This window comes from Dasypus novemcinctus, chromosome 8, assembly GCF_030445035.2.
Source record: "Dasypus novemcinctus isolate mDasNov1 chromosome 8, mDasNov1.1.hap2, whole genome shotgun sequence".
NCBI lineage: Eukaryota > Metazoa > Chordata > Mammalia > Cingulata > Dasypodidae > Dasypus > Dasypus novemcinctus.
The window spans coordinates 51,324,554-51,342,979 of NC_080680.1; positions in this window are offsets into that span (position 1 = coordinate 51,324,554).

Genomic DNA, 18,426 nt, shown 5'->3' on the forward strand with positions numbered 1-18,426 from the left:
GATCTGTATTTCTTCATGCAACTTCAGTCTGTTACCTACTGTCCTTTCCTTTCATCCTGCAGAACTTTTTTTAGCATCTCTTATAGGGCTGGTCTAGTGGTAATGAACTCTCTCAGCTTTTGTTTACCTAGGAATGGCATAATCTCTCCCTCATTTTTCAAACACAGTTTTGCCAGATAAAGATATCTTGGTTGGCATGTTTTGGCTTTCAGTACTTTAAATATGTCATCCCACTGCCTTCTTGCCTTCTGTTCTTTCTGAAGAGAATTGTCACTTAATCTTATTGAAGATTCCTTGTACATGATATACTGCTTTTCTTTTCTTTTCTTTTCTTTTAAGATTTATTTGTTTACTTATTTCTCTCCCCTTCCCCCCCACCCTGGTTGTCTGTTCTCTGTGTCCATTTGCTGTGTCTTCTTTGTCGACTTTTGTTGTTAGCGGCACGGGAATCTGTGTTTCTTTTTGTGCGTCATCTTGTTGTGTCAGCTCTCCGTGTGTGTTGCGTCATTCCTGGGCAGGCTGCACTTTCCTTCGCACTGGGCGGCTCTCCTTACAGGGCGCACTCCTTGCGCGTGGGACTCCCCTATGCGGGGGGAAACCCCTGCGTGGCACTGGCTCTCCTCGCGCACATCAGCACTGCACATGTGTCAGCTGCACATGAGTCAAGGAGGCCCGGGGTTTGAACCGCGGACCTCTCATGTGGTAGACGGATGCCCTAACCACTGGGCCAAGTCCACTGCCAGATATAATGCTTTTCTTTGCAGACTTTCAGAATTGTCATTATTTTTGGCATGTGACAGTTTGATTACAATATGTGTGGCATGGGTCTATTTGGGTTTATCATGTTTGGAGTTGGTTGAGCATCTTAGATGTGTATATTCTTGTCTCTCATTTGATTCGGGATGTTTTCAGCTATTTGTTGAATATTTCTTTGAATATTTGCTCTGCCAATTTCTCTCTTTTTTCTCTTTCTGAGACTACCACAATGGGTGCATATATTGTCTGCTTGATGGTGTCCTACAGGTTTCTCAGGCTCTGGTCACTTTTCTTCATTCTTTCTTCTTTTCACTTCTCAAACTAGATGATTTCAATTGCCTTATCTTCAAGTTCTGATTCTTCTGCTAGCACCAGTCTGCTGTTGAAACTTGCATTGTTACTGTGGTCTTCAGTTCTACTTAATTCCTTTTCTTAATACCCATCTCTGTACTGATATTCTCTTTGCATTTATCTATTGTTTTCCAGATTTCCTTTAGTTCTTTGCCCATGATTTCCCTCAGCATTTTGAGCACGTTTAGGACCATTTTTTAAAAAGTCTTTTGTATGTTCCAGGTCTGGTCCTCCTCACTGATGGTTACTAATCTTTTTTGGTGTTGTTGTTGTTTCTAATCTTTTAATCTCCTTTGCTTAGGCCCCCAATTCCTGTTTTTTGTTTTGTTTTGTTTTGTTTTGTATGTTTTGTAAGTTTGTGTTGAAACTTTTGAATATTTTGATAATTTAATGTGTTATTGCTGAAATTTAGACTATGAGACATCTGCTCCTTAAGTTTATATCTGGCCAGTATTATGAGAGAAATTTCCTTGATTGTCAGGAACTTACAAAAAAGAAGAATGGGAAGGAAGAGCTGGAGGAAAAAAATAAGAGACCTCTCCTAGTCTTTGCAGACTTACCTGTGTAAATCCTCTTCTTATGAGTTTAGAGAAGAAACTTCAGGGCAAACCATAGTGGCCTCCCTGATCCTTCTTGCGCATGTGTTTTACCTTGGGCATGCATATTTGACTCTAGTAATTCTCGTGTTTGTTTTCTGAGTCTCCACTTTTCCCTAGGAATCAGTTTCCTCACAGTCCTGAGCACTGTCCTGTATACCCTATAGCCAGCAATACCTTGAACCAGGCAATACAACTTGACAGCTTTCCACAGTATTCTGTAGAAGATATCTGTGAATCACCTTCTACACATTGCTCAAGTTCTGGGGCAAGTCCCTCAGGCCACCACCGGACAGATTGGGTCAGACTTGCACACTCAATTGGATGAGTGATCCAAGACTCTGGTGCTTTGCAAGAGGCAGTGTTGCAACCCTGAGAATTCTGATTCCACCACTTTTATTTGATCCATTATACCAACTTACTTTTCAGTCACATATTTATCAAATTGTAAATTGTTACCATGACTACCTTTGGTTCTGAAGTGCACATGCCTCTAACCATGAAGGTAGGAACTGGTCCATGAGGATATCAGTTATGTTGAGATCAATAAAATCTATCTAAGGACATCCCTGCCTCTCTAAGTAAAACAATCATATTGTTACAAATTGGGACTTTTTGAGGGTAAACTGAGGAGCAATTAGTAATTATGCTGGGACAAGAGTAAGAAGACTATCTTAGGCAATGGAAGAAGTATGGTCAACCTATTCCAATGAAAAAAAAGGGAGGTTTTAAAGCTCTTAATTGCTAATGTTCATGGACTATTTCCTTTACTAGTCATCTCAATGATGTGAAATGAATCATTTTACCTTCATTTTAAAACTGAGAATACTGAGACCCAACAATGTTAGGCATGATAATATTCATTAAGTGAAAGACGAATATTTGTGCAGTGATCTATTGGACCCCATAACCTGTTTTTATCTCTCAGTACCAAAAAATAATTTCAATGTTACCAGGTCTTCTGTCAACACATAATAACCTCCACAATAACAAATAAATATGGGAATTCCCTATACTTTAGGTATAATTTTTCTATAAATGTAAATTTAAAACTTCTCTAAAAATAAAGTTTGAAAAAATCAGAGACTTTCTAGTATATGGTATAAAGAATGTGGTGAGATTAATGCATATAAAGTGAAGAATGTTATTATAATTGCACATATTCATTTCAACTGTGTTTCAAAAGCTAGTACAATGAACCAATGTTAGAGAAAGTATGACAATGTTGGTCAATCTTTGATGCTTCTCAAATTGTATTTTATAAACTTTTCTATAAGTTCTCAAAAACTTAGGTAGAGGTTCATTTGTGTATCTTCTAAAAACTCCCCAGGATTGATAATCAGTGTTCTAAAAAATGAATGACCCAGGAATAGAAATATGATATTTATATTTATACTTGAGTATCCCTGAAATATTCAGGGCCAATGGGTTATTGTTTGTCTTAAAAAATTTAGGTTTAATTCTTAGATTATATTTAAACCTTCTTTAGTACTGTGATGGTTTTAGCAATCAATTAAACATTTGATAATAACATGAGCACCAAGATATTTGTGCCTAGGTTTCCCAAATATTGATTAGATTTATTCTATGTATTAACTGTTTCTGTATAAAAGAAAGCACTGGTGTTTAACAGGGTCTAAATGACTTTAAGCAAGCAAAGAAGGAAGCAAAAGGATAGTATCTTGTTAGTTCTGGAAATGTCTCAGATTCTGATATTCTGGAAGGTTAATAGATGAATAAAATCAGTAGTAAAAACAAAAACAAAACCATCATTTATCATTTATTGAACTCATATTTAAGTCACACATAGTGCTTAGTACTTTGCATACATTATCTCCAATTCTTACAATAAGTCTCCATTTAAAATTAGAGAAGTGAGACTTCTCTATTTAATTCTCTATTTTTATTTAATTCTCTAATTTTTTAATTCTCTATTTAATATTTAAATTGCCCAAGGTCACACTGCTAGTAAAGGACAGATCTTGCCTTAAATTCGGGTCTGAAGTTTAATTTCCTATCTCATCTCTCCTCCTTCTACTCCAAATAGTAACCATTTCTTAGAGTATCAGTGAAAATACATGTAGTATAGATGGTATTGGATAATATCAAGATGGAATAATTAATACTTCAATGCTATGCTCGATAACGTTGAAAAAGATTTTTAAAAAACCCACGCTGGTTCAAGTGCCTTTCCATTTGCTAAATAAAGATGACTCTTTAGTGTAACCTGCAGGGTTCTGCCCCTGTGGGAAGGCGATCAAGCAGGCAGGTAGATTCTAACTGGTATCTCTTTATGCAATTATTTTTCAACTCCTGGTCTGTCATAGTGAATCCTGCCTAAAGTATGAAGGATAATAAAGTCATAAATATAAAGACACAAGCTAGTTAGACTTGGCTTTTGGAAGTCAGGGGCAAAAGAAAATCACACAATGGCTCAGAAGGGTTATGTATGTTTTCCATGAGCCTCTTTCTGTCTGAATGTGTAATTTGCTCAATACCTTGAAACGACTCTTCCTTTGGGGAAGACTACTTATTTTGAGCATCTTAAATAGTTTTTAAATCACACATACACACACACACATGGCTTTCACATTTAGAAGCATGAAATATTTCTAGCATATTTCATCTCTATCCTCAGGTAAGTAAATAGAATACCTTAATTCTTTGAGAAATTTGAGAAATGATAAAACATATATATATATGTATACACATACACCCACTTTTTAGTGGATTTTATGACCACTAACTCAGAATTATTTCCAAATAAAAATATTTACCATATTATTGTGTACTTGAATCCTTACAAACAATATATCATTTAATCCTATGTTACCCTTAAAAACTATGTACTATTGTTATGACAATTTTCTAGGTTGTGAAAAATGAGTATTGATAAATTTAATTAACTTGCTCGATCTACATAGGATTCAGACTTGAACCAACACTATTAAATACAATCATATACAGTTCATTCACAGAACAGAAATTATTGAAAATTTCAGAGCAATCACTATTGTTTTATAAATTAAAAAATTTAATTGAATTAGTGGCAAAGTTGAGAATAAAAACTTTTAATTCTTCCATTTGTCCTCTTCAGAAAGATAAAAATTATTCAGAAAAACTATAGTTTTAAACACTAAGCAAATATAAATTTTCTGGTGAAGAGTATGACAGGATTGGACAAATTGACAGTATTGATAGGCTATTTGGTACTGTAACATATGATTAAAGCAAATATGATAGGCTACTTTTAAAGATTGTCATTCCATTGAATACAAACGTAATTATTTCTCTTTTCATGTGCAAAAGTAGTGACGAAGTTTTATGGAAAAAGAATTGGAATCAATTTGCTTAACATAGAATTTTGCTCAAAGATTCCATGAGGATAATGCTGGCAAATTTATTCCTGGGTACACTGAGAGACTAAGGCCATTCATAGGCTTTGGAAATTAAATCTATCAGTCCAAGAACACATGAATAAAATGTGAATCATTCCATTGATGGTGGAAGAGCTGGTAATTGGTGATATTCACACTTTTCTTAAATTGTATGCTGACATTGAAAGAAGTATATCCTTTCTCTTTAAAGTTGTACTCTTTGAGATGTTGCTTATGAGAGGGAAAGGACAGAATTGTTCTCTTAAAAAGAAAATACATTTGTTAAAAGTGTGTGTTCAAAATATAAGATCCTTTTCAAAGAAAAAATTTATATTTTGAAATATCTTTCAGATCTTAAAACCCAAGACCATGGATTTATGACGTTATATGTTAGGCCATAAAACTGAGCTTAAATAACACAAAAAAAGTAGCACAACATTTTAAAAAGTAAGGTTTTTTTAAAAAAGTTAGATTTCAAACTTTGTATTGATGCTTTAAAATACTTCTTTTTCCTTTTAATAATTTTTTGCTACGTCTGCTGCAGTGACATATTTTCTTCAACAAAGATATTATATATTGCACATGAATACTTGCCTTTTGCTTTTTAGTGTATTAAGTGATGTGGCTATTGAAAATATTCCTGACTTCAATAATCTTGAAGAAGATGTAAGACTAACAGTCATAAACAATTAGAGACAAATAAAAAGCATATGAGTAATGCTAAAATGTGTTGTACACAGATTAAATGTGAGATAAGATGAGAGGAAAAAAAGACTAAGTGTTGGCATAGGCTTCCTTCATATGTCATGTAAAAGAATAGTACTTACTAGCTGGGTCAATTCACACAAGTTATTTTATTTCCCTCAGCCTTAGTTTTCTTATCTCTTGAAGGCATAAAATATGAGTACATGATTGATTTTATTTTATGGAGCAAATATATTAGTATAAATAAGAAATGTGTCCTCAGTACAGTCCTTTGTGGTGATGATGATGATGATGATGATGATGATGATGATACGACATTTAGTTAAGTTGTGAAGGGTAAAATATGGAGAAGATGGGGAGAGAGTGGGCATAGACAGTAAGGAAGATGATATATTTAATATCTGCTACAAGAAAGCAAGTTGGACTTGGTGAAATCAGGAAGTTGGAGTGTGTCAAAGTCCAGCATATTTGGATTTGATTCTTTACCGAATTACCTATGTCATTATGATATTTTGATGATAAATGGAAAGACAGCACAACAGCAAGGCCTATTTACACATTAGCTAGAGTAGACACAGTGCCAAAGCCCCATGATACATGTAGGGGCCCACAGAATGTTTTAATTTCTTTTAAAATAGGAAGAAATAATGATATAATAATAAAGATATGATGATGTATCCAGCCTGGATTATATTCCTTTTATACCAATGCAGTCATAAAATATAATTTTTAATAGTTTTGTGGTGAAAGGAGTCAATGAAAGCAAAAGTACAAAGGGCCCCAAAAAGTCATAATATGGCCCTGGTGATTCATTCCATTCCTTGTGACTCTTGGCCAACAGAAAAGGACAGGACTGAGAGAAACACGGAAAAACTGAGTTCTGACTCAACCATGCCTGAAACCAGGTAGCCTTGTTGTAGTTATGTAAGAAATGGTTTTTCATAGTTTAGCCAGGTTAATTGTTTTTGAAACCCACACTATCTTAAGAAATACAACTAATACTCATACAATAAAGTCTGCTTGAATTATTGCAAGTATAGGTTAATGTTTCACTTTTATCATAATAGAAATGTTTGTCAACATTTTCGTACAATTAAACATTTAATTAAATAATTTAAAAGAAAACAAATCTAGCTATGTATGAATCACTATAATACTTACAAATCATCACCCTAGGAGCTCAGGTTCAAAAGAGGTTTTGCATTTAAATCCACTCAGCTTATATATAATAATTATTTCAAGGTTTACTTTTTTCTTCTCAAATATCTAAGCATGTACAAGTACATGAAAAATAGGAAAACTTTAAAAAATTCCATGTCCATGCCTATTTTGCAGAACCTCAAATGGTCCAAAGAGAATCCGACCCTCACACCCTCCTATCCTGTCTACACAATCTTGGTCCCTTTTCTTCTCTCTTCCTAGTGGCCCATGAACCTCACATGACATATATATCTGGCTCTAGAAACTCCCCCAAAACAGCTATTGTTGCTTTTTGGAGAATCTGCAGCTTTGTTCTATTTCCATTGTCCAGATGCCTGAGTAGAGGGAAGGTTTGCCCAGAGATAGGGAAAGGTTAAGCAAGTAAACACATTTTACCCTATCAAAGAAGTATAAATAGGATCATAGTTCACTGATTTATTACCCATTCTTTTATGCCAAGGACATAAGCTACAATTAATACATTGTAATAGCTCTAAGCACACATTAACAGAATATTTATACTCTTGAAAATCCATTTCTGTATAAATAGAAATTACAAAAATATGTAAGATAACTGAGACCATGGAGAGGAAATGGCTCATCCTTAGAATAGTATTTTGTCTCACTCTATATTTTACTGAAGGGATCTAACTAGCAATACCACAATAAAGAATTGATACATTTTTATTTTGCAGGAAAGTTTAACTGTCAGGTAAATGCCTCTGAAATTTGGATGCTACTCTCTGTAAATGTTGTTTTCAGGAAAGTCAGTAAAATGATTGTCAAACTGCATATTTGAAATTCAATTTTCTTCTCCATCATAAAAATGATTTTAAATTCTGCACTTTTCTGATAAGAAAAAGAAATCTGCATTCACTGAGTATGACTAAATACTTTCTAATATATTAATATCTAAAATGTAAGATTTATCCTGTAAAAGCATTGTGCCACAGTGAAAGCTTTTTTGTCTTAGAGACTGTGCATAGAACATGACAGCAGTGATAGCTGAGACAGACCATTTTAATCTTTATTGATAATATGATCACAGGTGCATTTTTAATTATCTCACCACATTGCTTTCTCCATCAAATGTCACTAGTAATTTCATATGACAAGCATGTTGCCCTTATGACATTGCAGGATACAATTTAGAGTGATTTAGGATGCTTGTAGATTAGCAAGTGGCTTCACCTTTTGTGAGAATACAATGACGGGAGCCAATGGACTTAAAAAATTAGATGCCAGTCACCTTTGTATTCCAGAGGTGAGGAACAGCACGAGTGACATAGCCAAGTTTTCACATTAGTTAATGGTTACTGCTATAATCATTGTAGTCTAAAGAATTAAACAAAGGAAGCAACTTGCTGGTATTGGTTGGGAGGTGGGGAGGACCACGTGACATTTTGACTTTTGGTTTTTTCCTGTTAGAGGGTTTACAGAATCCTCACTAACTGGAACTTGCAGTGATGATGCCTATGAACATATAGAAGGCTCTAGGTGCTCTGGGCCCAAGAAATCAGTGAGTCAATTCCTGGATTTATGGAATTACAGAGAAGAGTATTTTTAAATCATGCTACATTCCTGTTTGTGAAGATTTGCTCTATATTTGGTATGTATAAACCTACCTACCTTTCTGAGGTTAAATAACAACAAAAACCCAACAAAATACTTCTATGTTATGTTTATAAACTATTATAAATGATTTTCTAAAGACTTAGTTATGTGTCTTTTAGTATTAATACATACACACAAATAATGGTCTTTACTAGCTCCTATGGTGAACTAATTTTTCTCTTGTTTTCTAAAACTATTGACCAGCTGCATTTTATATTATAATAAAGAAATGTATTTAAACATTGGAAATAGTGGGTTAAGGAAGGATCAATTTAAACAATTAAAAAATACCTTAAAAGAAAAATGAATTTAAAAATTGTGGTTTAGTCATATATTAGATCACTATGATGCAATATATATACATATACACACACACACACATATCAATATTAATACACACACATATCAATATTAATATATGAATATATCTAATGTTACACATATTAACCTGATGACTCCCAAAACTTTGTTTAGTGAAAGAAGTAAAACACAAAAATATATATATTCTATGACTCCAATAATATGAAGTTCAAGGACAGTCAAAACTAAAAACGTGGTGATAGAATTAGCACAGTGGGAAGGAGATGAGAGCAGCAGGGTTAGAACTGGATTCAAGTAAGGAAGATGGGGAAGCAGGTTTGGCTGAATGGATAGAGCATCCACCTTTCACATGGAAGGTCCAAGGTTCAAACCCAGGGCCTCCTGACCCGTGTGGTAAAGCTGGCCCATGCGCAGTGCTGACGCAGGCGAGGAGTGCTGTGCCACACAGGAATGTCCCCAGTGTAGGGGAGACCCACTGGCAAGGAGTGCGCCCCATAAGGAGAGCTACCCCGAACGAAAACAGTGCAGCCTGCCCAGGAATGGCACCGCACACATGGAGAGCTGACACAGCAAGATGATGCAAGTAAAAGAAAACACAGATTCCCTGTGCTGCTGGTAAGGATAGAAGCAGTCACAGAAGAACACACAGTGAATGGACAGAGAGAGCAGACAACGGGTGAGAGGGGGGTTGGTGGGGGAAGGAGAGAGAAATAAATAAAAAATAAGTCTTAAAAAAAAAAAGGAGGGAAGATGCAGGAAACTTCTGGGCACCTGGAAATATCCTGTTTGATTGGTTTGGTCATTACATGGGTGTATACATATGTAAAATTTGCTAAGCTATACACTTAGATTCACATGTTTAATAGAATATAAATAGTACTTCAAATAATAAAAAGCAAGAGAAACAACCATCTTGTTACAGCATGTTTAACATTCATGCAAGCACTTATATATACTATTTCATTTAATCATCACAAAAACTCTATGAGACAGACACAATTTCCATTTTCAGGTGAGAAATGGAAGTGCAAGTTTATACAATTTTTCAAGGTACTATAGGTAGTATATAATAGCAGAGCTAAGATAGGAACTCAAGCTAACTGGTTCCACACCTCATGCTCTTGACCACCAAACTACACTATTTCTACTAAATCTCTATGGTTCTGTTTTTATTCCTTTGAAGAGGAGCTTCAGTCAACATAAGGCAACAGGTTTGTGCAGAAAAAGAATGGGTCATTAGAAGCATCAAAGCAATGAAATTTGAAAGCAAAATTCTCAAAGTCAGTGGGTTTCTGGGTTTTAAATACTTTTTGGTTTATGAATTATAAAAATGGATGCATATTGTTTTTAAATGTAAATATCAGATTGTTTCCCAAAGTGCATTCAAAATAAGATGCTTTCCTTTTGTAGTTTTTAAAAATCAAGGTATGTTAAAATGTATCAAACAGCTATTGTTTCAGGATTTCTTGCCTCGCCTTTAAAATAATCTATAATACATTATCAGAGCATTTTTACATCTCCTGAAAACAAATATTACAGGTAAAAAATTGAAGCATAATTCATCAGAGATTTAATCTCTCAGAATGATTTACAAAGTAGTAAAACACAACAGCATATCTTCAAACAGAAAAAGGGTTCTGATATATTCAATAGAAATATTTTGTAATAAAAATAATAAAACACAAGTGCATCCAGTTAAACAATTATGACCCTATTACCTCTAGATTTATTTGTACATTCTTAAATTTGTTAAATGTTTAGTCTTGGCGTACTACATTCCTTTAGTTTAAATTCATTACAGACCTTGGTTCAGTGGGTACTCTCTTGGGGATTAATGTATCCAAATTTGCTAAATCTGGCACTTGCAGTCTATTCCATTCATAATTTCAAGCACTTTGATTACAGCATAACTCATTCCCAAATTTCTATTCTGAAGTGCCCATTTTTCAGTTTGCGTTTATATAGCATTCACTCCATTTTCTTCCAATGCCACAATTCCTCAGTTACTCAGCAAATAAACTGGTCTCTTAATTAACAAAGAAAATCATCAAAGAGCAATATGCTCAATTTTCTGCCATAATTCCACAAAGTAAACTGCATCATATTATGTACAACTAATGATAAATTTATTTGCTTATCTGTTACTTACAGTAGTTTTATGCATTGGACAGAACTTGAAAAAATGGAGTTACATAAAAGTATTAGGGGGGAATTCTTATTCCAACCTTACTTTAATTGTGACTATCTCTAGGATTTCACTGTTAAATATGCTTGCCAGTTGTCTTAGTCTGAATACCACCAGAAGCAGATCCTGAGAGAAGGATGAGTGCAAGTAATTCATTTGGGAGGTGTACGGGAAGTGAGATGGGTTAGCAAAACCATCCAACAGAGTGTGCATGATGAAGACAGCTACCAGGTAGGCTATTGGAGTTTAATTCTACTAGGGAAAGTCAGAGCTCTACCTTCAGAGGTGACGGAGTTTGAAGGAGCTCCTGTATCCACAGGAGATCAACTCTCATTAGTCAACTGTTAATGTCTGCCCTAGTATCAGGTAGGCACTGAAGTGGTAAGGGAAAAAGGATACTGGCAGGGCATTGATAGTGCCTGCTACTGTTGTTCCTCTGAGATATAATTATTTACCTAGTCTTTTACTGCTGCATGGTATAATATATATTCTAATTATGCTTAGGAAATACTATTTTCCTAAGGTTTTAAACTTAAAAATATGGCAAATGAAAGCTATCAGATCTTTCAATATCTGTTTAAATGATTGGATTTTTTCTTGTTCAAAATATTGATATTATTAGACTAATAGTTTACTAATATATTTAAAAATATTAAAACATCTTTATCAGAATCAAACACAATTCACCTTAGAGTATTCTTAATTTTAAGATATTAAACTTTCACAAAATTCATAGGTATTTCATTTAGATTTTTGCACCTTAAGGTCTAACTTATGGTGGCCTTTGGTTTTCTTCATTTCTCTTTAAAAGGTCATCGAAAGTGTAATTGGATAAAGAAAATAGATATCATACAACAAATTTGCTACTTTATTCGAATATCAGAGTACCTTGGGTATAGAATGAAATTTAAAAATATATATATAAGCCTAATTTATAAATGAGGAATACTTTTTAAATTGAGAATAATACTGTATAGGACTGAGTAGGACAAGGTAGGATATGAATAGACATTAATCTTGAATATACTACAAGCATATGTAGAAGGAATCTTAGAATGAAGTTCCATTTTATTCAAGATCAAACAAAAGAATAATCAGGCTATGTTTGTCCTATAATCCAAATCAAAATATTCAAAATCATTGAAACATACAGAAGAATTATATCTTCTGATTTTTGTTATTTCTCAAATAATATTCACTGTAGAAACATAACTCATTAAAAGATTACTGAAAACAGTACATTACAGCAAGAATATTACCTTCACCGTTCTCAATATAGCCCTGATTCATTTTAGTGTATGCAGGTTTCCAACTACACTTTTGTGTAGATATGGTCCATTTCTTTATAAAAGGACTTTCTGCTTAAGTTTTATTTTAGGATCAAAATTAATTGATATAAGAAACCATCTCTTTTTCTTCAAGATTTTTTAAAAAATGTTTTTTCCCTTCCCCCTCCCCACCCTGCTGATTTTGCTGTCTGTGTCCATTTGCTGTGTGATCTTCTTTATCTATTTCTCTTTTTGTCTTCTCTTCTCGTCTTTCTCCTTTAGAATTCACCGGAATTCGATCCTGGGGACCTCTGTTGTGGAGAGAGGTTCCCTGTCAATTGTGTCACCTCAGTTGCTGGTCTCTGCTGTGCTTCACCTTCACTTGACTCTCCCCTTCATCTCTTTTGTTGCATCATTATCTTACAGCATGACTCACTTGAGTGGGCACTGGCTCATCGCATGGGCACTGGCTCACCTTGTGAGTACTTTGTTCCCCACGCAGGCACTCGGCTCACCATGTGGGCACTCACATGAGCACTCAGCTCACCATGCAGGCACTTGGCTCACTGCACAGGCACTTGGCTTGCCATGTGGGCACTGGCTTGCTGGGCAGGCATGCTTTTGCTTCTTTTTTTTCACCAGGAGTTCCCAGGGATTGAACCTGGGTCCTTCCATATGGTAGGTAGAGGCCTTATCACTTGAGCCACATCTGCTTCCAAGAAACCATCTCTTGTAGTGCAAGGTGTTTGATATTCAACTTTTAGATTCTGACAGCATTGATGACTAAGATGGAAAGCATGAAATAGAACAGAAGATGAATCCTGGCCAAGATAATACCTTGCAATCAAATAACATCTTAACATGTTTGGAAGTGGTTTTCTCATCAGGTCTTTTATTTTTGTGCTACTTGACCACTAGACACTATGAGATAGACATTCTTGGTTTACAACATGGATTGATACACTATTGCTGTTATCCTTATTCTGCAGAAGAAGAGACATAGAAATGAATCATAGGTGGGCTAGCATCTGGGTCATGCCAGTGCACAAGCCTAACGCACATTCCACTCTACTATGAGGCAGTGCTCACTATTACATCACTCTTTTGAATATAGGGGCTGGTACAGTGAGTTCTCTGGAAATAATTCCACAGCTTAATGGACTGATGAACCAACATTACCTCTGCTTCATTTCATCAAGTTCTCCAATTCCATCATGTGAGCCCTTTCATTTTCATGCCATATTATTTGGTATATTCAAAGAGCTGCTTCCTTTAGCCTGGCTGTCCCTCTGGGTTGTATCTGGGAAACAAAAGGGGAGCTTTGTTTCCTCTCTCACAATTTTGAACTCAGATTCCTGGATTCAGAAGGCAACAGAGTACCTAAACTTAGACAAATTATCAAACTACTATCAGGTCTTTAATAAACACAAGTGGCCCATGTATTTTTCAGTGTCAACCATCTATTCACTGTGATTCAATTTACCAAATTACTTTTCTATATTTTGGTGACATGGGTACATCTGCTTTGAAAAGAGAAGTGGCACTAATGGGTCTTTTGGTTATTGTTATTTCTCAGTGATTCACTTGGTAGAGCACTTCATTATCGCCTCACCACACATGCACAATAATATTGATATACATTCACTGAAACAATTATAAAATTGATGACCCTAGTCATTTCTCTAATTGAAATAAAGGTACTCTCAAACAAATATTTCTATTTTGACTGATTTGGGTGGGCATATTTAATCATGTGCCAACTCATGAAACAACTGCTAGTTCTATAAAAAAGGGTAGGAATAGGAATATTATCCAATTTACTCAGATGTAATTACCATTTATAAGCCCCCACCACCCAGATCTCCACCACCAACTAGTACACATACAATCTCTTTCACGCATGCACTCTCTCTCCTGCAGAAAGTATTTTCTGGAATAGCAGAGACTAAGGGCCTAGTTCTAGGGTCACACTATCTGAGCTTATATTCAACCCCTTCTCTTCAAGGCAGATAGATTAATTTTTAAAGAAGAGAAAAAATAAGGAATACCTGGTTACTCTCAGTGGAAGACAAGATTAGGCAGTTATGATACTGCACAATATACTGGGGTTAAGGATCTCTCCACAACCATAGATTTTGTCTCAGGTTTCCCAGGTAATCAGCACAGCTTTTAGGCTCAGCCTTCCCCAGCTTCGATGCTTTGATGAGAAGGGGAAATCCCTAAGTTTTTATGATCAATTACGTCTCTCCCCCTTTTTTTTCAATGCCACCTTAGGCTAGGGTAGACCCCTCCTTGGTACCTATAGCACCCAAACTCCCCAGACTATTCCTGCAGTGTCCCCATGTGCAGTAGCTGCCTCTCTCCTGTCCCATTCCCAACACAGGCCAGGCGATCCTGAGATGTGCTTGGGCAGACAGGGCATGGGGGCGGTGGCGGACCCATTCCAAATCCTGCCCAGCGAAGGCAGGGCTCTAGCTGTCGAGTGGTGCCGGTCAGAGAGCAGAGCAGGGCTCAATAAAGACCCACAAAGGTGAGGACCCACGACAGGCAGGCCTGATGCACCCTAGTGAACTGGCCTGGAGGACAAGCTGGACTGAGAAACCACCTCGAGCAAACTGCCTCAGCAGCCCTGAGGACAAACCTCTGGGGGAGTAGAGTTCAGCAGGGCTGGAGCTTTGGAGCTGGAGCCCAGTCACCTCCTAACCCAGCTGAGCTGGGGACTTCCTTAACTCCTTAAACTCTAGCTGAGGACTTCCTTAACTTCCTTAAACTCTAGAGAGGATTGCTCAAACCTTCTTTTCACTGGATCTGTGACCTGAAGATACCGCTTTTCTTATTACATGTTTGTGACACAGTTTCATTATCTGTAAAATGGATATAATAATCCTCTTTATGTACAGGAGTTGTAATAAACAACATTAGCCCAGCGCCGAGCACATAGCCAACTCTCAATACATTTGACCTATTATATCATGGTAGCAGTCAAGTTCATCCAAGGGTGGCAGCAGGATAGAGTGAGAACCCTGGAATGTGCACTATCTTGACTAGGTTACATATTACCTTTTGACCTGCAGCCAGACTTCACATATTAGGGTCTCGGTTTCTGTCGTCGTTGTTGTGGGTTGCTCTTCGCTGCGCTCTTGTCGGGGTCTCTCTGCCCAGGGAGGTGGGGGGACGGGGAATGCTCGTCTAGGCCTCCAACCTCAGGGGAAGGAGCCTCTTAGGCGAGGGTAAGGAGGGTAAGGCGACAGAGGTATTTAGCACCTAGCACATTCAGCCACACAGCTCACACACAGCACACAGCGAATGAGACTCTGGAGACTGCTTAATGGGAGGAAGCGAGTTGGTTTATTGTAAAGGGGGAGGCTATTTTACACTCTTTTTTGAAGGATCGTGTAAAAGGTTGATTGGATGATATTGTGTGAAGTGAGACTCATGTCAGAGCTCTTGTGCTGGTTGCCATGCCTTTATTGGGTCTGTGCTCACTAGGCTTCAGTTGCCTTTTCCTGGAAATGGGCTAGTTTCTAGCATATGCTGAGTCATTGCCCCAGGCGCTCTTTTGTTACTTTCCTGCCGTTTGGTTGCCCCAGGCGCAAATTTGATAGCTCTAGGCACCATCTTCCGTTAAGGACTTTCCAGTGGGGGGAATTCCCATAGGTTTCCTCATCTATAAACTAAATAGGTTAGTTTTCATCATTAACAGACTTCTTTTAGAACTAACAATGTATATTTCTATAAAATGGATAAATCTTCCCCTGGCCTGAGATAATAGTTTCTAGTTTTGTGCATTTGCAGGAATCCTTAAGTGTTTTCACTGGAGTCCATGAAGAAGCCAGTTAACAATTTACTTACCTACAGAAGTTCCGTTTCCTAGCTCCTGCCTTATGGTAGTACCAATCTTTTTTCACAGTTGTTTTAATGGTGTAGTTACAGTATTTTACATTAAAATGAAAAGTAGGCTATTCGAGTGGCATTCCACAGGAAGAGAAATTATTTTATTGCTTAAGATCCCTCCTGTATTATGCAATCTTATAAGCCATGTATGAATGTTGACATAAATGATGTATTGCACAAGTACAGGCTTCACAGATAGAGCTGTGACTTTTAAAGATCCAGAAAGATAAAAAGGAAATCTGTGCTGTAATTTAAATCAGGTTATAAACTTGGACTCTACCTAGGCTGTAGGTGAGATTTGATAAATTATCATATCTCAGTTTAGGGAACTTTCTCCAGGCCTTTCATTCTGACTTCATTGACAGTTCAGTAAACAGTATTTAAGAAGTGGCTATGAAATTCTCCTTGTTTGGCCTTTAGTGGCAGCCAGATTTATTGGGGCATAAAAAGAAAAGCTTTAAATAACAAATACAGCATAAGGAGAAATTATTTTGAAGTAGCAGAATTTTATATAAATTTTAATTTGGACAAATTTAAATATTCTATTGGAGTTGTCATTCAGGAACATTACACCACTGATTTAAGCAATAAGATGCTGCACAAATAAAATAACGAACATGGGCACACTAAAAATACAGTGATTAATTATCAGGTAAGAAATTATCTTTGGTAAATACAGAATGAATAGATGGATGTTATCTGTGTGCTTAATTGAAAATGTCTTTTATAAAAATTTTACATTTAATCACAATTAAAACAATATTTTCAGATCCTTTTAATACTTTTCTTTAAACAGCAAATGCTTATATTCTCCCTCATGCTTCCTCAATTGTTTCCCTGTGAACTCAAAAGAATAACGAATTTTAGTTATCATTTGAGAATTTGGGAAATTGAGCAAAATGTTTCTGAAGACAACCTAGTGAGCTGGTAATAAGCATGGGCTATAATCTCTTCTATGATAAAAATGGTACTCTGATACTAGAGTATTTTCACAACAATTTCATCATACTCATCAAAATACTGTGATGTTATAGAAGCATATGCTATTATCCCATGTTAAATGGATGAAGAAATAAGTTCTGAAAAAAATGAATAACCTGCTCAAATTTCTTCAAATTATAAAAAGTAAGGAGAGATCATGAATTCTAACTTCTAATTCTGTGTGTTTTTCACTATATCACTCTATATTTTCTTATATATGCTGTTACAAGACAATTTATATATTTATATATATAGCTGTTACAAGACTATATATATATATATATATATATATATACATATAAAGTTATATTTCCCCAAATGGAAATCTATTGCTGTTATTAGAACCTTGACTTAAAGATATTGTTTTTCTTGTTGCATGTTTGTGCATTCTGCTGGTATATATAAAAAACACATTCATCTTCAAACTTTTAAAATTAGGACATTAATTTTGAAGTGAAAATATGGATTATTTTAAATAGTCGTCTTTTAGGTAGCATTTATTACTGAATTAGACTGGTGGACACTTACTGAGCAAAATAGCCTGGCTTCTCTCTCGTAAGTATAGGATTGTCCTCATTCAAGAACACTGGAAGAGTATGCTTGAACAAAACACTAACACTGACAATATTAATACACTTTAGTGTACAGAACTCTCCCAACCAAATACAATCCATGGTTTGCTTCTTTCATTTGACACTATCTCCTAAATAAAAGATAAGAAGGTAATGAATTATAGTTTGTAAACACACTAAAGTCAAATAATAACTGCTGATTGCTAATAAACTGCAACGAAAACTGATCCATACCCAAACAGTCATACTGGAGCAATAAACATTTAGGAGAGAACCGAATATTAATAACAATTCTTGGCCTCTCTCTTGAATATTAATTCTTATATGCATAGTTTTTGTTTAAGGGATATTTCACAATTATTCTTTGAATGATGTTTCTAAAACTTTACATTCATTCCTCAGTTTCTTTCCCCTTCCTGATGTTTTTTGAAAAGCTAACTTTCATTCAGGAACAATTTTATGAAAAGAAACAAGACATTAAATACAACCATATAAAATTAAACTGTAATCTCCACTTCCAGCCATGATAGAGAAAATGAAAATGAGTGCAAACAACAACAACAACAACAAACTGGACAAAATATATGAAGCAAATATTTCAGTCAT